A 27,366-nucleotide genomic window follows, 5' to 3' on the forward strand; every position below is an offset into this window, starting at 1 on the left:
GGGACACTGGGGCCCGGCTATTAGGAGCAGGACCTTGTCCTTTAAAAAAGCGATTGCAGCACTCATGTCTTTTTCACGCAAGATGGGCAGAAGACCCCCCGAAATTTTACTCAAAATTTATTCGGCCAAATGTGTTAGTACGGCCACATATGGTGCTGGTGTCTGGGGCATCCAAGATACCCGGGAAATTCTGATAGCGATGCAACCTCTGTTACTCTGGTATAGTGTTTGGACTGCTGCAGATCTGGAGTTGAACAGAGAGATTATCCGCGATGTTATGGCACTGGACAAATCAAATAAAATAGCTTGGCTTACCTATATCCAAAAGTTTTGCCAAGACATGGGGCACCCGGAGTTTTTTACTGCACCAGAGGGCTTATGTAAGGTCACGAGGAAAGATTTAAAGAACATTTGTTGGTACCATCTGGAATCCCTGCGGCTCGGGGTCGAGCTTAACAAGGGCTCGGTCGTGCGGCATCATATGTCGCTAGTATCTGTTAACATGCAACCCTATTTGAACTGGTGTACAAAGGGATTCGACAGGTTCTTACTTACAAGGTTTAAATTTGACATTTTCTTTCCCCTTGTTTCATTTCCCAAAACTAACGACTGGGCAAAAAAGCTTTGTAAGTGCCCCTGTGATGGGGAGGCCGAACAATCAACCCTTCATGTGATTTACTTTTGTAAATTTTACTGCAAAGAGAGAGCCCGATGGATCAAACCTCTTCTGAAAAGTAGCGGGACATGGTACCAGTGCCGCCCAGCCTTACTGTACCTTCAGTCGTTACATAATGAACTGAGTGTGGCCACTATGGTTGGCTTTTTAAAATGTATTTGTAGAAAAAGGAAAAGCTTAATGTGTTCTTGAATCACCGTACCTATAGTTTCTTAATCGTAAAGATATATATGTGTTAGGTACTGTTTTATTACGTACAATATGTATTGATTTTTTGGTGTTGTTGCTTTTATGATTTTAAATTTTGCTAAAATCGAATAAAGCTTTTCTACTACTTCTACTACTACCACTATACTGTATTGAAAGTGCAATAAAGGATGGACACATTGCAATGATGCCCATTTAGAATTCAAGTGTAGGTTGGCTTACGAATTACCAATTTTATATGTGATATTTTTGATGCCATAGTATTGAAAGCATCATTCGGCCTATTGGGAAGATGTGAACACGAATTAACAAGTTTATTTTGGATATTTTCAATGCAAAAGTTTCGGAAATATTATTCTGTCTATTGGGAAGATGTGACCAATTAGTATATGGATTATTGTTTGTTTTAATTCATATTGCATTTACAAAATTGTGTTTAGAAACAAGTAGTTTATATAGCTGTCCTTTATATTATACGAGATGTAAATGAGAGTGTACATTTTACAAAATGTAAGTGAGAGAAATAAAATACTTTAAGTAGTTGAAGAATGTAATTAGGAAACAATAGACAGGTAAACACATAGTTACACATTATCTAAATAATGCTCAATGCTGATTTGGGTATTTTTTTACAATCTAGTTGATTGTTCTTTTTTCCGACCGTTGTATGATATACTACATTGAAATCACTGTGTATGGTGAAATTCAGTAGAATCAGAGAACAGCAAAAAAGGGAAACTGAAAATGTTATGTAATTCAAAAATTGTGTTGTTTTCTAAAAAGTATAATAATATATTCAATAACAGTTTTTCTTCTTTTCTACAGAAGGTTATGGTGAAGGTTGAAAAGATTTTAAATTCAGTTTACAACAAAACTACTGTAAAATATTTCCACTGAGTTTTGTAGCTATATTAGTAAAAAAGGTAAGACGATATAATGTAATATGCATGCTAATGTGAAATAATGTTTAGAGCCACTTTTACTGCACTCATCCATTCCTTCAAACACTACCCATATACTCATATATGCACTCAGGCACTATTCTCACACTCATTCAATTTACCCTGGCACTACCCATATACTGGTACAATCACCCAGGCACTACCCATGCAGTCTACCAGTCATCCAGGCACTACACGGGCACTCATGCAATCACCCAGGTACTACTCATGCACTCCTCTAATCACCCAGACACTACCCATGCACTCCCCCATGCATTCAGGCAATATCTACGCACTCCCCCATGCACCAAGGCATTACCCCTGCACTCCCCCATGCACCAAGGCATTACCTATGCACTCCTCAAATCACCCAGATATTACCTCTGCACTCATGCAATCACCCAGGTATTACCCATGCACTCCTTCAATCACTCAGTCAGTACCCATGCAGACATTACCCCTGCACACATGCAATCACCCAGGCATTAACCATGCACTCCTTCAATCACTCAGGCACTTTCTATGCACTCCTCCAATTACCCAGGCACTACCCTTGCCCTCATGCAATCACCCAGGCACTACCTATGCACTCATTCAAAAACGCTGGTACCACCCATGCACTCCTCCAATCACCCAGGCACTACCCATACACTCATGCAATCACTCAGCAACTACCCATGCACTCATACCTGCACGCAGGCACTTCTTCTGTACTAATGCAATCACCCAAGCACTACCCATGCAGTCTTTCAATCACCCAGGCATTACCCATGCACTCTTCCAATCACCCAAACATTACCCCTGCACTCATGCAATCACCCAGGCATTGCCCATGCACTCCTCCATGCACCCAGGCATTGCCCATGCACTCTTCCAATCACCCAAACATTACCCCTGCATTCATACAATCACCCGGGCATTATCCATGCACTCCTTCAAAAACTCGGGCAGTACCCGTGAACTCCTCCAATCAACCAGACATTAACCCTGCACTCATGCAATTACCCAGGCCTTACCCATGCACTCCTTAAAACACTCAGTCACTACCAATCCACTCCTCTAATCACCCACACATTACCCCTGCACTCATGGCATAACCCAGGTATTACCCATGCAGTTCTTTAATCACCCAGCCACTACCCATGTACTTATATAATCATACAGGCACTACTCTTGCACTCCTCCAATCACCCATGCACTACCCCTGCACTCATGCAATCGCCCAGGCACTACCTATACACTCATGCAATAACCCAGACACTACCCTTGCACTCCTCCAATCACCCAGGCACTCCTCCAATAACCCACCCAGGCACTACCCCTGCACTCATGTTATCACCCAGGCACTACCTGTGCACTCATACAATAACCCAGGCACTACCCATGCACTCATACATGCACTCAGGCACTACCTCTACACTCATGAAATCACTTGGGCAGTACACATGTACTCCTCCAATCATAAAGGCACTACCTATGCACTGATGCAATAACCCAGACACTACCCATGCACTCCTCCAATCACTCAGGTAGTACCCATGCACTCCTCCAATCACCCAGACATTACCCCTGCAGTCATGCAATCACCCAGGCATTACCCATGCACTCCTCCAATCACCCAGACATTACCCCTGCAATCATGCAAACAATCACCCAGGCACTATCCATGCAATCCTCCAATCACCCAGCAAGTACCCATGCGCTTATAAAATCACCCAAGCACTACCTATGCACTCCTCCGATCACCCAGGCACTACTCCTGTACTCATGTGATCACCAATGCACTACCTAGGCACTCATGCAATAACCCATGCACTATCCATGGACTCCTTCAATCACTCAGGCAGTACCATGTTCTACTCCAATCACTCAGACATTATCCTTGCACTCATGCAATCACCCAGGTATTACCAATGTACTCTTTCAATCACCCAGGCAGTACCTATGCACTCCTCCAATCACCCAAGCACTCCTTCAATCACCTAGCCATTGCCCCTGCACTCATGTACTTACCGAGGCATTACCCTTACACTCCTTAAATCACTCAGGCACTACCTATGCACTCCTCCAGTCATCAAGGCACTACCCCTGCACTCATGCAATCACTCTGGCATTACCCATGCACTCCTTCAATCACCCAGCTACTACCCATGCACTTGTAAAATCACCCAGGCACTATTTATGCACTCATCCATGCACTCAGGCACTTTCTGTGCACTTATGCAATCACTTGGACAGTACACATGCACTCCTCCAATCAACCAGACACTACCCATGCACTCCTCCAATCACTCAGGTACTACCCATGCACTCCTCCAATCACCCAGACATTAACCCTGCAGTCATGCAATCACCCAGGCATTGCCCATGCACTCCTCCAATCACCCAGACATTACCCCTGCAATCATGCAATCAATCACCCAGGCACTATCCATGCAATCCTCTAATCACCCATCGAGTACCCATGCACTTATAAAATCACCCAGGCACTACTCCTGCACTCATGTGATCACCCATGCACTACCTATGCACTCATGCAATCACCCAGGCACTACCCATGCACTAATCCATACACTCAGGCACTACCATTGCACTCTTGCAATCAACCAAGCACTACCCATGCACGCATGCAATCACGTAGGTACTATCTATGCACTCATCCATATACTCAGCAATTTCCCTGCACTCATGCAGTCACTCAGGCAGTACACATGCACTTCTGCAATCACCCAGGCACTACACATGCACTCATGCAATCACACATGCACTACCCATGCTCTTCTCCATATATTACACTTGCCGCAATTCATACAACACCTAGGAAGTTGTCTATTTTTAACCAAATAGATGGTTCTAACAAGAAACATTTTTATTCTTCTATAATTCTTTTGTGTTTTTTATAACTTTTGTGGGTTTTTTTTATTTAAAAATGAAAAAATCAGCGGAATGAACGGAGAAAACTTTTGAAACATTTTGCAACTAAGAAGTCATTGCAAAAAAAATAATAATTAAGAATGGTGTTTTTTTGTAGCAACCACGATAGCATCCACCCATTGCACTCCATAGCAAATAACATTTTTGCATTTAATGCAATGCTGCTCAAATCCAGCGAACTCAGGTATGATATGGGTTCTTTGTGTAGTGGAAGAACCTGATGAGGTGCTATGCCCGGCAACTTGGTCGTCTTGTGATGCCTGTTTTTGAAGCTCACAATGATGTTGTTCTCCTGCAAAACAACATGGATGCATTGTCTGCAGGTGTTTAAGCATCGAAGATGTGCCACACAAGTATTTTTTTTCTGATCTACATGAGAGGACCATGTCGCAGATAGTGCAGGTCACCTTACGCGCGTTGCCCTTCTTTTTACCAGCAGGCATTGAAAAAAAGGCCCATACGATGCTCTGGTACCTCTGCTTCATTGGATCTGCCAAGTTTTCTTCTTCTTCTGCAGGAAACCGTTGAGCTGGATTTGAAAAAGCCATTTTTTGTTGATGTAAAAAAACCACCCAAGAATGCAAAAAAGAAGAGCAGAAAACACAAGAGTTGTGTCTCTCTAGATGTTGTTGAAAGAATGAAAAATTTGAGTGGGATCCTGCAAGTTCTATAATAAAAAGCTTCTTAACCAATGAAATGCTTTCTTTTGAAGTCACATGGGATTCGCCACCCAACACGATTCCCGAAAAATATAGTTAACAATAATATATCTTTATACCATTTACAAATATATGATATTTACAATTGTGTATATTAATCTCTTGGTAAAATATATATAATAAAGTTATTTACATATACTTTTAAAACAAAATAACTTGCAGTGGATTCGCGCACCTGACGGAGATGATGTTGCGCGGGACCGTTGTGGCTCCTGTAACTTCATTATAAGACATTTAACATCCATATTATGTAAGTAAATATTACTTATATAACTCATAGAATAAAGCATATATGATTGATTTAATACATTTATAGTATATATCATGTATTTGAAATTATTAAAAAAAGAAAAATGAGTACTGGGCACCATTCGCATACCATACGTGTATCGTGCACTACGTAACCAATATGGCGGCAAAAATCTCAGATTTGCGTACCCACAATGACTGGTATATGATCGGTATGCGAACCTCACTTTAAAAAAAATATGTAAATGCATTTTTTAAAAAGGATAAAACATCACATAGTTAGGAATTAGCATTTAAAAAACCTTAGACATTCACTGAAAAACATAGGTTTCAGGGACTTTATAGTTATAAATTAGCATTGTAAAAACCTTCGAAACGCACTGAAAATTAGCATTCAAAACACCCTTGACATTCACAGAACAAACCATAGGTTTCAGGGATATTATAGTTAGAAATTAGCATTTAAAAAATGCACTTTTGAACCCATACTACTAGTGAATCACCCACTCACACACCCATGCAGTGAGTCACACATATAGACTCTCAGGCACCCACACAGATACTCAGACAATCAATCAATAACCCATATAGACACTTATATAGCTACTCACCAACCCATGCAACCACTTACACACCGACAGACTGATACAGATATTCACACAGTTTAGTCACTAACCCAAGCATTCAGTAAGACATGTTGAATCACTCACTTATATAGTCAGTCACACAGCTACTAAATCATCCATTCAGACAGTCAAACACCCACTTATTCTTCAATACACTTTGGCCAATATCTATATAAAACAGAAACACACAGGCACTGGATGATGTCATCAGTGATGTCATTTGAGATGTCATCCGTGATGTCATCAGTGATGTCACTGACCATATGATGAATGATGTAATATGTGATGTCATCACCAGTGCATTGTAGGGGCGCAAGTTATAGTTAGCTCAACTAACTAAAACAGCAGAATTGCTCTGTTTTTGTATGAGTGATATATCCAAATAACTTTAACTCCCCTGAAACCTGTGGGTTTTTTAGTGAATTTCTATGGTTTTTAAATGCTAATTTCTAACTATAACAATGCAATTTGAGAAGACATATGACAGGTATATGTACCAATATGGCAATGAAAGTACACAATACAGTGCTGAGGATCCATATGTCCCCTCCATCCTCACACAGAGTCATCCTCGCTATCCAGCACCGGCAGTTCGCACAAATAACGCCTGTATTCGTTCCATGCACCCCATAGTCGGACCTATTTTCGCGGACATTTCTGGTTCAGGTATACAGTCCTCTCCGCCATCATTGCAAAGTCTAGATCGCTGCACCAATCTTTGACTGCTGGCACCATTGGGGATCCCCAGAATTTGGCTATGTTCCTTTTAGCATACATTATACCTAATGTCATCCAGTCCTGTGTGGAGTGTGTTAAATCATTTGGTTCCCAGATGGTCAATAAACAGCACCTAGGCTCCGGAGTCACAGATACCTTTGCCACTTGTGACATAGTCCTCATGACTTTGGCCCAATACGGGGCCACCAAGGGGCAGTCCCAGATGGGGTGAAAGAATGACTCTTCCTCCCCACACCCTCGTAAACAATATTTGTGTGGGGCTCTCCCAATCGCGTATAAAGTGACCCTTGTGTAATACACACGGTGCAATATTTTCAGTTGTACTAGCCTAAGTCTGGAGGGTATAGCCACTTCTTGGGGGGATGAAAGCGCAGTCTGCCAATCTGACTCATCTAACTCTCCTACCTCATTGGTCCATGAGTCTTTTAGTTTCAGGGTTGGGTCAGGTAAGTTATTAATTATCTTGCGATATACGAAGGAGATCGCTTTTTTGGGCATGTGTTCTGTTAGAAGCCTATCCTCAAGTGGAGTGTATTCGGGTATATCAGCACCATGCTGGATAAGTGACCCCAGGGCGTGGCGTATTTGCAGGTAACTAAAGCGCTCCGTAGGAGCTAAGTCATATTGAGTCCTAAGCTTCTTGAATGTCAGAATGGTACCCTGTGTCCAGAGGTATCCCACCGTTAAGATCCCGATCAGGTCCCATGCTCCAAAGCCTTTACTATTGCATAGTTTGCCTAGCCGATGAGACGAAGAAAAGCGGCGTCATTTGAGTAACTGTGTCTGTACATTTAAGACGGGTCTGAGCCACATACCATAATTTAACTGTGTGCGCCGTTGGGCCGATCAGGGCTGAGGCGCCTCTTTTATCATGGAGCGCCTGAGGGGTGTGCAGCCATTGATTTATAATCTTCAGTTGGGCCACCCATAAATATAACTGCATATCTGGGAGGGCCATCCCCCCATCGTACCAGCTCTTGACCAATTTATGACGAGATATACGTGCCAGTTTACTGCCCCATAGGAGGCCTGATACCAATGCATCAACTGACTTGAAATATTTTGAGGAGACAAGAAAAGGGGTATTATCGAGGACGTAGAGCAGTCGGGGCAGTGTCATCATTTTATACAAAGCCACTCTACCTAGAAGGGTCAAGGGCAGGGTGTGCCAATGTTTGACATCTGTCCGAAAGCGATCATGAGGGGGTTCCAGATTATGGCGGAAGAAGGCGTTTTGATTAGGCTTTACTCAAATCCCTAAGTACTTTTCAATGGGCAATCTGCCGGAAGCCGCGGTGGAGGGCCCTGAGGATAAACAAGACAGACTTGGACCAGTTGATATTGTATCCGGAGACCCGCCCGAAAATTCCCAAAATGTTAAGAAGCACTATAATTGAGTGCCTGGGGAGGGTCAAATATAAAAGGATATCATCCGCATACAGTGATATGCGGTCTTCCCACGTTGCTGTCCAGCTTAAGCCCTTAACCATGGGATCCCATCGGATCCAAGCTGCCAATGGTTCTAAAACTAACCCAAAGAGCAAGGGTGACAATGGGCATCCCTGGCGCGTGCCACGGCCCAGCGGAAAGCTCCTGGCCAATGGCTTTGTATAGAGTCGATCCACCCACGCTCAGAACTTGGGTCCAAAGCCAAGATGTCGGAAGACCGCAAATAAATGTGGCCATTCCACCATATCAAATGCCATCCGGGCATCCAAGGACAGGATAACTGCGGGCTCTGGGAGACTCGGTATTTGCGCCATCACTGCGTGCATACTTCGTTAATTAAGAACAGTACTTCTGTTGGGCATGAACCCAGATTGATCCGGGTGTATCACTGTTTCAAGATGCGGAGTTAGTCGGTTGGCGATCATTTTGGCGAGGATCTTGGCTTCCGCGTTAAGTAAGGATATCGGGCGATATGATGTACATTTGTCTGGGGGTTTGCCATGTTTAGGTATTGCAATTATGGTAGCTATTCACTGATCTAGTGGTAGCTCTCCCTTACTCAGACTGTCCAGAAACATTGCATGAAGATATGGGACTGTTAGATCAGAGACGAGTTGGTAGAGTTCAATCGGGATCCCGTTGGGTCCCATAGCCTTACCCGATTGCAGAGAGTGAACTGCAGCCAGAACCTCGTCTTTTGTAAAGTCAGATTCCAAGAGTAGGGCTTCCTCGTCCGACAAAGATGGCATTTTTATGTCTTTAATGTAGGTCTGGGCCTCCTCCGTTGTCATTTGCGAGTTAGATGTATAGACTTGTTCGTAATAGTCCGCTAGGGTATCGATGATGCCTGTTGGGGTCGTGACTATTTCGCCTGTCGGGGTATGAAGTGGCGCAATCGTCCTTTGTGCCCTTTCTTTCTTATCCAGCCAGGCTAGAAGTCTCCCTGTCTTATCTCCCTGTTCGTAAATAGTATGCCTAGTGGTTTGAAGCCACAGCTTGACCAGTGCTCTTTGGTGTTCAGTGAGCTCGCATTGTTTGAGGCATAGATTATGGGCTGTCTCTGCGGTGGGGTCAGCCTCATGTAACGTCTGAAGCACGGTCAGTTCAGCCTCAATCGCCTCTAGATCGCCCCTCGCTGCCCGCCTGTGACCCGTTATCGAGGAAATAGCCTGCCCTTGCAACACAGTCTTGTAGGCCTCCCACAGAACACCTGGGGACTGTACTGAGTCTAAATTGTCTTGGAAGTTGTGCTTTGTGACTGCAATAATATCCTTTCTGATTTTAGGGATCTGTAAATAGCCAGGTGAAATGGGAAAAATACATTTACGCACTTTGATGTGTGAGGTATAGGTCATAAAGACCAGCGAGTGATATGAGATGCCCCTTGGCCGTATCTCTGTCTCAGTCAAGTGAGGGAGGCTGTCTGCGGAGACAAAAAAATAATCAATACGGGAGAGACTATTGTGTACTCCCGACTGAAAAGTATAGCCACGCTCCCCGGGGTGTTTGTATCTCCATCCATCTATAAGGCCCATTGCATCTAAAAACCCAGTCATTCATGAGCTACCGGTCCCTACCGTTCTGCTTGGGTGGCGATCCAGTTCTCCATTCACTACTGCATTGAAGTCTCCCCCCACAATAAGTTAACCCTCAGGTAAGTTCAGTAAAAATGTGCTATGGGCAGGAAGGGTCACCGAATGGAGGGCAGGGGGAGCGTACACTGAGACAATATTGAATCGCCTTCCCTCCCACTGACATGTTATAGCAGCAAATCGTCCAAGTGCTTCTCCCCATACCTGTTGTACAATTAAGGGGAATCTTTTCCGTACTAGGATACCAACCCCACTGGAGCCCGTGGAGAACTCTGAGAGCGCTACCATTTTATATCCCCATCGGTCCAGGGCCTTACATGTCGAGCCCACCAAATACGTTTCTTGAAGCAATGCTACAGCCGGTGCTGTGCGGCGTATGTACTGTAGTACCAATCCCCGTTTAATTTTATCCCCCAGCCCGTGTACGTTCCAAGTAATAATAGTCATAGGGGACATTGGAGTCAGGGAGGGGACGTTAGCAGAAGCATCAGTGCACATCAATTCTGGGTCTTCCATAACCATTATAGCAGTTTTGCAAACCATTCTCACCAATACACATCCTGTCAATCATAGCAACTAGTCGTAGCCCAAAACTGAAACTTTGAACAAAACTGAAAAAAAAACACATTCCCCCCCCCACAATATGCAGAATCACTTCATGTCCATAAGAACAAACTGAATATCCGTCCCGCAAACCCCTAAGAGCTCCCCCCTCCCTGCTCCCCTGCCTGTGGATGTAAAACGACCCACCCCCCAATATGGCAGAGTGCCTCTACCCCTCCCAATCATGCTAGAAACGCAGATGGGAACCAAGCCCCCCACCCTCTGGCTACCTATAGTGTCAACAGGAAATCACAGCCAGAAATCTGGGAGACACCCCTTATAAACATCAAAGCATGTCTAAGCAGTCGGTAAATCAAACACATTATAACCCAATAACACTGCAAAGCTTAATATCTCCTTAAGTTTGTGTACGGACAAGTTCCTCCAGTCCCCCCCTCTCCTCTTGCGTATGGCCGAGCCGGCATGTTCTTCAGTCGATCAGGAAGCTGCTTCACTCTGGATGTACGACATTACAACGCATGCTTTTACATCGCATGCTTTTACAACGCGAGTTTTACAACGCATACCATTACAACGCATAGTGCTTTGGGGCGCTGGATAGTGATTTATTTAATTTACTATTCCAACTCCAGTCCCCGTGGATAGTAGGGAAGGTGTTGGATAGTAAATTAAATATATTCCCTATCCTAGAGCGCCTCCCAGCGCAATGCGTTGTAATGGTTTGCGTAGTAAAAGCTACGATGAAAAAGCACTGCGTGGTAAAAGTTGCGTTGTAAGTGATGTTCCCCCTTCACTCTTGTTCATTTAGACCACTAAGCTCCGCCATGGCTCCCTCCGCCATCATGTCAGGGCTGTCACCGTTCCTTCGTCCCGCTCTTTCTCGACGATTACCCCTCCGGCCTTCAACAGTGGTCCAGTCCTCCATCCATTCCCAGGCCACGTCCGGCGAGTTAAAGAACCAGGGTTTACCATCCCATTCCACTCTCAACTTTGCCGGGAAGAGCATTGCGTACTTAATGTCTCTGCTGCGCAGCTCCCACTTAACTGCTTGGAAACTCCTCCTCTGCGCCTGGACTCTGGCCGTAAAGTCGGGGAAGAATGACACCTCGTAGTTGTCGATTTTTAGCGGGGGGGCCATATCTGGAGGATTGTAGGATACTGTCCCTGTCTCAAAAATTAAAAACCCTGGCGATCAACGGCAGCGGCAGAGCTCCAGGTTTGGGCCGTCCGCCTGGCACCCTATGTGCCCGCTCTATGGAAAAGTAACTGGATAGCGCCTTGGGTGTCAGGTGTTTTGTAATTAGGTCCTCCACGTAGAGATCCGCCGCCGGCTCCTCCGTTTTTTTCTGGAACACCCAGGATCCGGATGTTATTTCGGCGGGCTCTCCCTTCATAATCGTCCAGCTGCTGTGCCATTCTGACCTGCCTCTTCTCCATTTCCGTCATTTGACCTTGAAGTTCCGAGGTGTCGTCCCGCAGGGCTGTCGTCGCTATTTTAAGCTCCTTTACTTTCTCGTTCATTTGTGTAAAGCCCGCTGTGAGCAAGGAAACCTCCACCGTGACTGAATCCATTGAGGTACACATTCCACCGATGGCCGCCATGACGTCGCGTAGTGTCGGTTCCTGTTCAGCTGGTTGTGTCTCCTCCGACGCACCCTTGTCCGACCTCGGCGAGTTGCCTTTATCTCCTCCCTTGGTCCACGCAAATTTAGACAATTGTCTCTGAGCATTATTCCTGGAGCCCCTGCCACCCATCGCCATTCTTAGGGCCGTCAGGGGAAAAGTCACTTCCCTGGAAGGATGAGTAAAATTGCCAGTGCCTGTTCCCCTCCACAATGCACCAAATCAGTAAATCTTCACGCGTTCCTGGTTCACACCTCACCACTCCGCTGAGGAAAGTGCTGCTGGGTCTGTATAGCGTTTCGCAGGGCAATCCAGTGGGCCACACTGTTAATTCTGCCCAAGCATCAGCCCAAAGCTGGTCCACAGGGTTCGGTCCCCCTTCGGGTGCCACCAAGCCAATCAAAGCTGCGTATGTCAGGTGCAGGGGGGCAAAGCAGCATGCTTCGCAACCTGTCAGCCGTGCAGAGTCAAGGAGGGGGAGTAGAGGAATCCAGAAGGCCGCCCTCGAGGACCGTGGAGCCTGTCGCAAGTTCCAGAGGATTTCAAAGTGCTGGCACAATCAGGCCCCAAACAGCCAAGTTACAGGAGCAGCGTATCAGAGCCAAGCCAATAAAAAGCTGAACTTTTAGGCCAGAGTCTTAGAGTCTGCCTGGCTCCAGACCTCGTGCCAGGAGTATCAATGGTATGCCCAGAGGCCCTGGCCACAGCGCCGCCTATCTCCTGTGACTCAGCGTGTCCTCGGGTGGCAGGAGCAGCGGACCGGCGTGTGTGCTGGCTTTAAGAGGCTTCGTCCTCTCACTCGGTGGCAGCAGCGGGAGCCGCGATCTCGAAGCGGCGGCAGCGGGAGCCGCGATCTCGCAGCGGCGCTCCCGCCGCACTGCCACCTCTCTGATGCCCGCTCACTCACCAGGTAGGCCCTGAAGCTGGGGCCTGGAGTTCTGCTTTGCCCCAGACAGGGGCTTCCGCCCGCTCGGCTGCACAAGGGGAGGGTCACCCCCGCTGAATGCGATATGCCGCATAACGCACCCGCTCTTCCCCGGCTGCCGGCTCCACCAAATCACAGGCGCCGCTGAACTAGAGTCGCCACAGCGGGCCCGCTATCTCGCCGGTCCTTCCCTTCAGGCCGACGTCGCCATCTTTTCTCCACGGCCCCCGGCACCACAAACACGGTACTGTGCCGCCTCGGGAGGTGTAGGGTCCCCAACTTTTGTTCCGCGGCCAGGCTGGGGGTGTTGGGGCATTCCCTCACACAATTGTCGCTGCTTTTAGTTGTAGTGTGCCGGCTGTGGCAGGGCTTATATGCCGTGGATGGGGGAGAGCTCGGTTAAGCGGCAGTCATTGCTCTCAGCTGCTAGCCACGCCCCTCTCAAATGTTTTTTAAATGCTAATTTCTAACTATATTGTCCCTGAAACCTATGTTTTTTTCAGTGAATATATACATATATATAGTTCTGTGATACCAGTACTGCGACATTCAGTCCTTGGTATTTGGGGCAGTGTGTAGTATAGCAGCTTTTCTTGTACTATAATTCGGTGCATTTTTTATGGCTTCTGGGAACATTTGGAATCTCTCACCTCATCAACCATTTTTACCAGCATCAGGCCAACCTAGTCTAAAAAGAGATGAATGGCAGAAGTACTTTGAAAATTACATTTCTACGTTTGAAGAGGATGATGAGGAATTTACTGCTGAAAAGAGAAAGAAAATTCTTATGCATTGTTTAGGTGCAAATGTTTAAAAGTGTATAATCAGATAATTGAAAAACAGAGGCCAGCCAGCCAAGCGGATGTTTACATTAATGACCATAAAGATATTATCATGTATTTCAAACCTACAGTATGCATTGCAGTTGATTGTTAGAAGTTTTTTGGCAGGAAAACAGAAAAAGATGAATCTGTAGATGATTTTGTTGCTCGATTAAAAAATTTAGCGCTGACTTGCCGGCTTGACTCCCTTCATGCTGAACTAATTAGGGACCAAATAGTGATGTTGGATGCTAACCCTAGCATACAGAATAAACTTTGGGTAAAGGGAGGAGGCATCTCTACAAGAAGTGATATACATTGTGAAAAGCGCAGGGTTAACAGGGCGATGTGCCCAAGCTGTTTTAGCTGATGAAAAGATTAAGAGTACTAGGAACGACACAGCTGTTGTAGCTAAAATATTATCTAGACTAGGATGAGAAGGTTCTCACTAAAGTGACTAATGCATTAAAAACATAACCTGGTTAATGACAGGATATGTTATAGATATGGTAGCAAATACCATTTGGCAAATGACAAGAAGCGTCCTGCAGGTGGTCAGAAGTGTTCTAATTGTGGTATTGTATTGTGGGCCTTTTTTTATAAAATGTGCCAAAGGAAACCCCAAAAAGAGATAGGTGTGAGAATTATTGATCCAGAAATGGATAGCAAAAGTAGCAGTTCTGATGAGAACAATCTTAATTTGTGTGTTTTGAACATTGAGGATTATGTATTGTATTAAGGGAAAATAAATAACTAGTATGTAAAGTGATGCTTAGGGGTGTAGCCATTTGTACTGTGTCTAACTCAGTGTCACCTTATATGATAGTCAACAGAGAGATATTGCCAAATAAATTTAAACCAGTGTTGGGTGATATGGTGTTTCAATTGGACATAGCACCTAAAACATTCACTGGGGAGCCAATTGTTGAGTATAGAGAACAGGTATACCGGTTTAAGAACGGGGAAACTACTAGCAAAATACATGTAGCTGTTAAAGGTCCATCTGTCCTGGGGTGGGTGGACCAGGGTAGCTTTAGCATTACTTTGAACCCTAATGGTCCTGAGCCTGTTTTGTTGGTACAACCTGAAGACACATTGGGCCAGCTCATGGTGGAAATATTTCCAACTGTGTTTTCAGGAAAAATAGGGAAACTTGAAGGGTTGCATCACAAAATACACCTTAAGTCAGGGGCGGTACCATGCATCCACAAAGTTAGGAGTATTCATTGTTCCATAAAAGAGGATGTAGGGAAGGAAATGCAGAAACTACAGAATGAAGGAATTATTGAACAGATTACTAAATGGTTTGCACCACTTGTAGTGGCTAAGAAACATAATGGGAAGTTGAGGTTTTGTATTGATCTAAGAGATTTGAAGGAGAACATTTTAATTTATCAATTTCCCCTTCCCAAGATAAGTGAAAAGCTTTCACTTACCACCACAAGTGTGGAAGGGTATGCTCAGATGTGAGTCCCTTGCTCACTGCACCATCAGGATTCAAGCAAGCCGGGCCGAAGACGGCTGTAATGCCAGAAACCGGTCCCCGGAAGCTTGTTTCCTTTCCAGTAAAGAATTGGCTTGGTAGTTTGGTCTGCCCCGTTCCCATGATGCACTGGGCCAGGGTCAGACTAATTTGCATGTAGCCAGGTTCTGAACTGGGATGGTGCAGTGAGCTAAAAAACGGTGATGGATCAAGCCCTGATCTTTTGACTGGGTAGGAGTGTTCTGCTTAATTCAGATACTCTGTCCATCACCACCCCCTTTTGAATCATTCACTTACCACTGGCATGAAGTGGTTCACGACAATTGATCTTACTGCAGCGTACCATCAGGTACCTTTATATCCTGATAGTAAAAATCTTACTACTTTTATGATCCCATTAGGATATTTTAAGTTTATAAGAGTACCATTTGGATTGGCCTCTGCAGGTGAAATGTTTGCGAGGCTTATGCACATAATTTTAAGGATATTAAAGATTTGCTCATATTTCAGGATGATATTTTGGTAATGGGAAGTACTAGGGAAGAACATGATACGAAACTGGGTCAAGTACTGAAAATTTTGGGAAAGAAAGGTTTAACTGCAGATATTAATAAGTGTAGGTTTGCAAGAGAAAGTGTACCCTATTTGGGTCATGAAGTCACAGATGTAGGTATTAAACCCAAGAGAGAGTTGCTGGAAGCTATCAAAGAAGCTCCTTCTGCGGGCAACATAGAAGAAGTTAGAGCTTTCATGAGTGTAGTGGAATTTTATGCTAAGTTTGTGAGGGATTTCTCTACTAAAACGTATGCGATAAGACAACTACTTAAACAGGTAAGTAAATTTGAATGGACAGTGGAGTTGGAGAATGTCTTCAACTCCATCAAATCTGACATTTGTGGGGGCGTGGCCTGCAGCCAAACGTAATGGCCATCGCCTAACGGAGCTCCGGAGCCACTTCCGATGTCTCTGATAATCCGGACATTAATCCACCTATCCTGAAAATCGCTGAGCGGTGGAACAAGCAACGGACAGCACCAGGCACACAGCGACAGTCCTAAATTGGAGCGAAAACCAGTGCCGACGCAGCACCGAGTGGATGAACTGCGGCCTGCACGAGGGGGGTAGGCCGCGGTCTCGAGTGCACAGGGTGCCCATAACACGTGAGTACGGGTCAGTGAAATCCCACCACTACAATTAACTTGTGACATCCGGGGGCTGTCAGAGGGTACTGGCTGGGGCGGCAGTGCCCTGGGCTTTCCTCCATGACCCGACCAGTCCCCATAGCCCCCCCTTCCTGCAGCTGAGAACACAGCTGCGGCCCACGGTGAGGCGAGGACCGGGACGGAGCGCCCAGGTACGGTGGACACCAGCAAGCGATCAACGAGGGTCTAGAGCCCGAAGGCACACAGGGCGCCTGGGAAATACCGCCCCCACCCCTGCTCAAATATCAGACGCTGGGTCATTGCTACTGGAGGGCCGCATAAACTGTGCGCACCGGATGGGGGCAGTGGCAGCGGCCGGCATGGCTGATGGCGATACAAACTCTAATGCATATTAAAGTGGCATAATCGAAGAAGGGTATAGCCCCGCCGGCTGCAGGAGACGCACGGCGTGGCACCCTGGCGGTACATACCCTGTACAAACGACAATACAAGGCGGAGGCTAGCATTGTGAGGAAAGAGCAAACACAGCGTCTACGCTTGGGGGTAGGAAACCCGAAAGGCTGCAGTAGATGCAGAGTCACCTAGGCAGGCAGCAGTGAGTACTACCGCCCGTGGGTACCCAAACAATGCAACACGACCCCAGAAGTGAGGATGGGGGGCTGAGGGCAATGCACTGTGCAGCAATATGAATTGGAAAAGTTCACCTACACGAAAGATCAGCAGGACTTGGCATAACATTCAACGGGGCGTGCGGCGGACGCGCCCGTAGGCGGAGGACCAGAGGTTACTCTACAGGACATACTCCCCACTCTAAATAAAATGCATACAGCACTAGACGGTAAAATTGGCACAGTATCAACCAAACTATCTCTGCTCAGAGCTGATTTCAAGAATATGAACGCCATAGTCAAAGAGATAGAAACCACCACTGAGACCTCATGTGGCGAGACCAAAGAACTCAAACGACAAGCACGCCTCTTAGAGATGGAAACCAAAGTACTTGCCAACACACTCAATGATTACGAAGGCAGGTCTTGGCGCAATAATGTTCACATAATTGGGGTGCTGGAAGGAGAAGAGGGATAAGCAGCTGATCTGTTCGAAGAGGAACTCATTCAGAAACACCTACAACCCAAAGGCCTCTCGAACTACTTCTCAGTGGAAAGAGTCCCTGGAGGCAGACCTAGACCAGGGGCACCCTCTAGACCAATCCCGGCCTTCATCTTCAACTGCAGAGACCAAGACATAATTTTGCAGACTGCAAGGATTGCTCCAATAGTCCACTTTGAGGACAAAACAATTACCTTCTTTCCAACTATACGGCAGCAGTAACCAAGCAATGGTGCACATTCCTGGAGGTCAAGAGAGAACTGAGAAAGAGGGTATTGAAATACTCCATGCTGTTCCTAGTACATCTGAGAGTTGAATCGGAGGGAAAAGTATGGTTCTTCAATACACCGGAGGAGGCCCGGGACTGGTTGAAGGGTGGTGTCCAGCTGCAACATCAGAGAAACACCACGGCAGACTGTGCCAGGAGACGACAACAAGCACAAGGCCTGAACTTAAAGCAAAATTAATAATGAAAGAAGGCTCACCTGAACTGCACTGAACGGACAAGGACCAAACCTAAGACTGAACTGAGGTTAGAGCAGAATAGCAGGTTCTCCATCTAATGGCTCACAACATCCAATTACCGTGGACACACTTGGTACACTAGAAGTGCCCAAGAGGGACGGGTGACGCCATAGCAGAGAACTCTAAATGAGCAATACTACTACCACATGCTCGCATGCTTTAAGGTCTCATATTAAGCAGTAACAAAGTCTGATTTGTGAAGATACAAAGGGGGGATGGAAGGAGGGACTGAACCCCACCAAGGTAACTGGAAATGGGATATAAGTGCTCTGCAATGTTGGGGAGGTGGTTAGTTTTAAGTCTGTCATGCAGAGAGGAAGGGTGGAGGGAGGGAAATTCTACAAGGGACAGTAAAAGCTTGGGGAAGGAGGTTTCTTTTATTGTTACTGTTGTTCTGGTTGAAGACCTGCAAACAAGAAGATACAGTCTCCATGAGAACTAGTGTGCACAGAACCTCAAAGACCCAGTTTGTGATAGGTACCCACACCATACACGACCTCAGCTAAACCAATGATGCAACGCACCACAACATCAACGCTATCATTCATCTCCTGGAATGTCAATGGTCTAAGAGATAAGGTAAAGAGGGGGCTGGTGCTGTAATATCTAAAATGCCAGGCCCCATCAGTCACACTACTGCAGGAAACACATTTAGTACAGTCCACATGCAAGGCGCTGGACCAGTGGGGGTTTAAGCTAGTAGTGCATTGGGATTCACCTCAGGATCCTGCGGGTGGGAATTCTGGTAAAAAGCAATTCCCTCTTATGTTTCACCACACCTTCAGAGATCGTCTAGGCTGGTTCGCAATGATCTCTGCCCATTGGGAAGGCCATCTAGTTAATCTAGTGACTGTGTATATCCCACCTGCCCTGCATTTGATGGCCTTCGAGGCCTTGGGCGCCTTCCTACTGACACTGCCAGAAGGAGATTTGATCATTTTGGGCAACTTTAACACTACATTAGATGACACAGCAGACCGTACACCTTCACAGCTGCAACACAGTGCTAGATTCAGCTTGGCCGATTTCTTTGAAGCGCATGGCTTGCTGGACACTTGGCGGTTCAAAAATCCACAAACGAGACAGTATACCTTCCACTCTGGGGCACACAACAGCCTCTCCCGCAAAGATTACATCACAGCAACAGACAATATGGGAAGGTTTGGGATGGTCTGGCACCTACCAAGAGGAATCTCTGACCACTCCCCGGTGATGGCAGAGTTCAGATCACACACCCCCACATATCGTCTTGTGTACCCAATATATCCAGGATTCCTACACAACCCCAAGATTAGGAAAGGCATGATAATCACAACAACACAATATTTCAAGGAAATTGAGGTGTGGGTCTCCTCACCGCTGGTTTTGTGGGAGGCATATAAGCCAGTCCTACGGGGACAGGTCATATCACTCATTGAAGGTAAAAAAAACAAGAAAAAAGAGATAGAGGCCTTAGAACAGGAGGTGCACCATTTGGAGTCACAGCATGCTGGGGGCCCCACTGATGCCAACACACACAGGTTATGCACAAAAGAACAGGAATATAAAGAATACCTATGGGCAGACTCCAAAACCCGCATAACGGCAGTCCAACATAAGGTCTATGAATCAGGGGAAAAAGCTGACAAACTTCTTGCTTGGTTAGATAAGAGGGATCGGGTGAATAGATGAGTGACAGAGCTCAGAGTGGAGAACGGAGAATCGACATCAGATCCACAAGCGATAGTAACCACGCTGGCCGCGCACTTACAACGGGTGTATACATCCACGAACATGACCACAGTTCATGAGGTGCGCAATCTTCTTAGGGACATACGCTTACCAGTACTCACATCCGAGGAGGCCCGAGGGCTCAATGTGTACATAGCAGCAGACAAACTCAAGGTGGCCATCCACAAGGTACAGTCCGGCAAAGCCAGCGGCCCTAATGGCATCCCAATAGAACTATACAAACGAACGGCTGATAAAGTGGCCCCCTACCTATTGAAAATTAATTAAGCAAGCCAGGCCCAAGGAGAGCTTCCTAGGGATCAGCTTAGGTTTACCAAAGTGGCCATCCATAAACCTGGCAAACCCATAGAGGAGTGCGCTTCCTACCGGCCGATATCAGTGAATAACGCAGAGCTCAAGATATTGGCCAAAATGTTGGTGCTCTGATTGACATCCTACCTCACTAAATTAGTCCACCCGGATCAATTGAGATTCATGCCGGGAAGGAATACAGCTCTGAAACTCAGGCGCATACATCGCGTCCTGGGCTGAAAACACACAATATGTGAGGAGGTGGCGGTCCTGTCTCTCAACGCGAAAATGGCCTTTGGCTATGTGGAATGGGCGTTTCTTTTTGCTGTCCTCCAACATCTGGGGTTTGGGCCTAAATTCTGTTCCTGGGTTTGTCTATTATATACTAACCCTATCACACATGTAGTGGCTACCGGACATATCTCACAGGAATTTTTCTGGGATGTGGAACAGAGCAAGGTTGTCCGCAGTCGCCACTCCTATTCGTGCTATTCCTGGAAGCATTGGCAGCCTGGATTAGGGTCCCTGAATCCTATTTTAGAGCAATAGACTCGGAAGTCACTAATCTCCTCTGGGTTAGCAAACCAGCAGGGATAGACATGAGTAAACTGATTGGACGTTGGTACGAAGGTGGTATCGCTCTACCTAAAGCCGGGGCGTATTACTGGGCCTCACAACTGACAGTAATCAATCAGTGGATTCATGCACCCGACACCCACTTTGCATATAGCCTGAACAGAGTAGCTCTGGGAACGGGAGGAGTCAACAGGGCACACTACAATAAACAGAAAACATAAGGCCACTTGGGACCAAAAGCGCACACAGTTCATGTGTGGCACACTGTGACACGACACCTGGGATGGGCTGACAAGCTTACACAACACACCCCATTATGGGACACTGGCAGGCTAGGTACACTGGGAAAGAGCAGGGAGTTTCAGAAGTGGGATCTGATAGGGATATCCCGGCTGGGCGATTTCTGGAAAGGGGGGAAGGTCATCGTCTTTGCCTATCTGCAGGAACAATACAAAATGGCTTCTGTTGAAAATTTTTGCTATATGTAGGTAAAACATGCACTGGAAGGGGCTATTCCAGCAGAGGAAGTGCTCCCTGAATCCTCCCCCTTAGAGGACAGACTATTAACAGATCACTTAGACAAAAAAAAAATTTCCCTTACATATCGGTAAATTATTACTAACCAAACGGACCCCCTGGTACGACTATGGGACACATGGCAGGTAGAGATGGGGGAACTGGATGACACCGACTGGCAGAAGGCAATAGAATCACCCAGAGAGGTACCGGTCTCCTCTAGGTTATGTCTGATACGGCTCAAAATACTACAAAGGACCTACTACACAAGAGTGATACAGCATAAGATGGGTAGAGCCACTGACCCGCGCTGCATGTAACGAAATAAGCACATTCTACAACACTCTGTGGGAGTGCCCACAGATTACACTATACTGGACAGCAGTGATGGACTCTATCACAGAGGTCAGCGCTAACCCAGTCCCGCCTGAACCCAATCGTTGCCTTTTGAATATATGGGAACCAACGGACCTCAACCACACAGACCGAATTCGGGCAACAACAGGGATGATGATAGATAAACGGAATATAGCTCAGAAATGGGGGGCAGCACAAGCCCCAACCCTGGAAGAGTGGTGTTGGGATATGGACATGATCATGGTGGCTGAGTAATCTATGAACAATTACAGAGGATGCCCCAAAAAATGGGAGAACATGTGGGGTAAATGGAATACCTATAGGAGGCATATATGTAACCCCCTGTAATAGACCGGGACTCAGAAGATGAGGTATAAAAAATCGCAACTAAGTATAATTGTATATCACTGTGCATGATACCAATGGATGAGAGACTGTCAATGTAATATCTTCTCAATGAGAAATATAATTGCAGATCTTGTTATATGTACAATGCATTGTCATCACTGATGTTAGTGGTAAATGTATTGGAGCTGTTCTTATGCAAACATTTTAAGGGGGAAAGGAAAGAACCACTGCCTTTGCTTCTTGTTCAATCATGCCCACAGAAGAGAAGTATTCCATCAGAACAAGAAGCATTAGCTTGTGTCTGTGATATGGAACACATCAGGCACTATATGTTTAGGGGCTATAAAATTAAATTATGCAGAGACCACAAACCCCTTGCTAAAATTGTAACTACAAAAGGACTTATAATGCGTCTTCAAGGCTGGCATATGTCAATGACATTGTTAGATTACAATTATGAGGTGCTGTATGTGCCAGGAGTGAAGAAAGCAGTGGCTGATTTCTTAAGCTGTATGCCGTTACCATTGTAGGAAGCTAGTGTAACTGAGGATAACACATTTTGTGTTGACAATATTTTGGAAGAGATATCTGTGCATATCTGAAATAGAATAAAGATAAAGTTCTGCAAGTTGTCAGTGATAAAATTAAAACTGGTTGGCCAGAAAAGAAACACGTACAAAAATGTAACGATTTTTTGGGAACTGAGAAATGGGCTGACGTGTGAAGGGGGTTTGATTTTGAGGAAAGGCAGGGTAATTCCCCTGGTCGGGTTAAGATCCAACATTTTGGATATATGCCATAAAGGTCATCTGGGAATGGTATATTGAAAGGTAGAGTCAAAAATGACTACTAGGGGCTAGGATTGGACCTCCAAGTTGGAAGGAAAGTAAGGAATTGTGTGGCATGCAAACAACTGGATAAGACCCACCCTGCGTGGGGACTGCCTCTTCATCCTTTTAATTCCCCCAATATGCTGTGAAAAAAAATAGGCATTGATGTAGCGGTTCCTGTGTGGGAAAAAGATGAGCAAACCTACTTGGTTGTGGTAATAGACCATTTTGCTAAGTGGCCTGGGGTTGAAATTGTGCAAAGAGTGGATGTAGGGGCTCTCATTAGATGTTTAGAAAGAGATGTTTTAAAGGAGGAAGCCCAAACATATTGTAAGTGATATGGCCCACAATTCACATCTGAGGTTTTCAAATTCTTGAGCAATAATGGCATTAAACATAAAACCACTTCCCTTAATCATCCGGTGGGAAAAGGTGAAGTAGACAGATTCAATCGTATCATTAAGAACATTATACAACTGGCATGTAATAATGGTCGGTATTAGTGAAAAAAATTGCTTCTTAGCATTTGGGCCTACCTATAGGATAACACCTTAGGAATGCAGCCCTTTCGAGTTACTGAGAGGTAGAACTCCTATTTCTAAAGACAACATTGGTTTGAGTGTTTCTGCTAAGAGAGTGAATTGGTCTTTGAGCAGTGTTAAAAAAAAATTGAGACATTCTCAGGACACATGTAAAATATACTATGATGCTACACATCATTGTAAAAAAGTGTTCATAAAAGTGGGGGACAAGGTTAGAGTCTAGAAGAAATGCATGTTAAAGAAAGATCAAGGTCGATTTTCGAATTCCTTTACTGTTCAGGAAGTATACTGCAGCTCTGAAAAGTTGAACCATGGTAAGATTTGGTACCTCTCAACAATATCATTGTGTAAAGGGGATGAAAGGTCATAACCTTCTAGAAAGGAGGTGCCAAGGTATGATTGGTTGATGGAAAGTGATGATGAGAATGGATTGCATATAAGAGGGAAACTTGTGAGGAAGATATGAGTGAATCTACACCTCTAACTCATACTCAAGTCATTTACAGTTTGGACAAAAATATGGGATTTGGTACCAATACCTCAATCAATCAATCAATCATTAGTTTGTTGAGCATGACTTTTCACCCGTAAGGGTCTCAAGGTGCTGTGGGGGAGAGGCACAGGGTCCTGTCCATCAAGAAGGGGGTCTATCGAAGAGCCATGTCTTGAGGTCCCTCATGAATTTGGGGAGTGATATTGTCTGTCTGAGGTGGAGTGGGAGGGCGTTCCAGGCACTGGCAACGAGAAAGGAAAAGGAGCAACTTCCTGATCTGGACTTCCTTGTGCATGGGACACCAGCCTGGGAGAGCTGGGCTGGCTGGTTGTAGAGTCCTTTGGGGTGCATGTAATGTGAGACGGCTATTCAGGTATGCTGGTCTAGTGTTGTGAAGGGCTTTGTGTGTGACTGTGAGACTCTTGAAGGTGATATTGCCTCGGTAGGGAAACAGTGTAGTGTGCGCAGGTGCTGGTTGATGTGGCAGTGTCATGGCAGGTTGAGGATTAGTCTGACTGTGGTGTTTTGGATGTTTTGAAGTTTGCGGGTGAGGTTTTAGTTGATTCCGGCATAGAGTGTGTTGCCATAGTCTAGTGTGCTTGTGAGGAGGGTGTGTGTGATGGACTTTCTGTGTTTGAGGGGCATTCATTTGAAGGCCTTGCATAGGAGGCGGAGGGTGTGGAAGCTGGAAGACGCATCGGAGTTGATCTGGCGGTCCATTTTGAGTTCGGAGACCAGGATGACTCAGAGGGGGGTGGATGGGCTTCCAAGGGCGGGGGGAGGAACCAAGTGGCATTCCAGACATTGGGGTTTGGACCCATGATGAGTACTTCTATTTTGTCAGGGTTGAGTTGTAGACAGCTTCTCTTCATCCATTTGGCGACTTCTACTATGCCTTCTTGAAAGTTGTGTTTGGCTACATTGGGTTTGTTGAATAGGGAGAGGATGAGTTTGGTGTTGTATGAAACAATGTTGAGTCCATGAGTTCTGATTATGGCGGTTAGAGGAGCCATGTAGATGTTGAACAACATGGGGCTGAGGGAGGATCCTTGGGGGACTTTGCAGGTGGTCAGTGTGGGGTCCGAGAGGAAGGGGGGAGTCTCAGCTGCTGCCTTCTGCCGGAGAAGAATGAGAGGATCCAGTCAAGGGCCTTGTCCCGGATCCCTGCGTCGTGAAGTCTGCATGTTAGAGTGCAGTGAGAGATTGTGTCGAAGGCTGCTGAAAGGTCGAGGAGGATGAGGGCTACTGTCTCTCCTCTGTCTAAAAGAGAGCAGATAACATCTGTTGCAGCGAGGAGGGCAGTTTCCATGCTGTGATTCTTTCTGAAGCCATATTGGGAGGAGTCAAGGATGTTGTGCTCTTTGAAGAAGGTGGTGTGTTCGTTGTTTATGGCCTCATAGCCATAACAACAAGGATGTTGTAGATTGGAGGAAATTCAGAAAGGTGAAGTGGGTGTGGGCAGTATAGAGGAAGGATCGAACAGTAATGTGGAAGAAGGGAAAGTAATGAGGGAGGATTTAAAAAAGGATGGAAAAAATCTTCTTCACCTCACTCAAATTAAAATGGGTAGATTTTGGTGAAAAAAACCTGATAAGTTTACCAATTTCATTGATCAATAGTAGTAGCTTATGTTTTTTTATCTTAAGCATATCTGTGATAATATTATATTTCAAACATTTGGCATGCATATACATTAGATAGGATTAACTATCCCTATCATAGTTCATATAAGTGTTGTTACTCTTCTGGTGGTTATCCACTCCTCCTTTCCCTACACGCTATATTTTATGTTATTTTATATTGTTGGGAGGGGGATGTTTTGTGATGTACATTTTAATAATTTATTGAGAGGTGCTACCTCTCACGTACCGTAATGCCTTGTCACTGACTGTTCTGACGTGATGGGTTTGACTTTGGAATGTTGGTCGGTTGGTGGTGGTTGGACCAGCATTTGGCTATGTCTGCGGTTTAGTATGGTCGCTCCACCTTATCTGTCATGGTATTTATTCTATTAAAGACTTTCACTTCAGTTCCATGTGCGATTCATCTTTACACTGCCATCCTTAGTACCCCACCACCTTTCCTGCTTTTCTCCCTCCTTCTGAAGTTGTGCTTTTCACGTTCAGACATAGCAGACATGCAGTACTTCTCTAAAAGCCTCTCAGAGAGCCCTATAAGCCTGGCCTGGATGGCCTTCATGATGAAGCAGCAGTGGGCAATGTGGTTTTTTAATCAATGAAAGACACACCAGGAGAGACAAGGGACTGAGGCTTTTCTAGCTCCCTTACTGTAAATATAACTCACCCAACAGAGAAGTACTAAAACACACTCTACTTCTATCTATACTGATTCTATGACAGATTAGAACATTTCAAATTGTATAATGCTCGGCATAGGTACCATATCTATGTGGACCTATAGCATCACATGGGAAGACAACACACGTCTTAATACTGCCCTCACACACTTTGCAGTGTCATGCTTCATCATTGGGCCGCATCATACATCCAGGTGCAGACCAACACACTGGATGGAGCGCAATTTTTTTTAGATGAAGAGTAGTGGTGAGATCAAAGAAAGTAAGAAAGTGTGATAGTGCACATACAACACAACTAACGTGACACAACAAAAACAAAGAACCAGAAGGGAGGTCTAATCCCCTCTATCACTGGACCAATATGTGCAGTATTTACATTTTAAAACACCCTAAGGGTCAACATAAATACTTTTATTCTAGCTGTACACCCCTGGAAGGATAAAAAATATATAGAACGGGGTCTACAGGGAAAGTAACGGTCCCAATAGCCCCATTGCAAATACCAACATGTTTCTGCCAATATTAGACCCCCACATGGGTGGCGCTGGCTTTCATCAGGGTGTTGGTCCCTACTTCGCTATCCTTACCCTAATAGGGTGTTTATTACCTTTGTTTATAGTCTGTAGGTAATGTCTCCTACTCTTGAACCTCTTCAGTATTTCTGTAAGGGAACCACTTCCTACGAGAAAGAAAAACACAGGACACCTTTGACTTCAGGAACTTCATTGGCCACAAGTTCCCTCTCTCTGTATATAATATTCTTTCTCAGCAGTTTAAGTCATGTGTGTTCCACCTCCCAATTGCAATCAAACACTTTCTATAACAAAATGCCCACAATGAAAACATCATGTGGCCATTTGTCTCACTTCCTCTTAGAGCGCCACACTCTCACCCATGAGTTTAAAAACATATTGTATTGTCATATTTACATTTCATATATACGGAGTACTTACACGAGTTCATATAGAATTTTCTGAACCCGGGACTCTGTGGGGCTGTGCTCTCGCCGTCACACTGCGG

Source organism: Lissotriton helveticus, chromosome 8 (assembly GCF_964261635.1).
Source record: "Lissotriton helveticus chromosome 8, aLisHel1.1, whole genome shotgun sequence".
Classification (NCBI taxonomy): domain Eukaryota; kingdom Metazoa; phylum Chordata; class Amphibia; order Caudata; family Salamandridae; genus Lissotriton; species Lissotriton helveticus.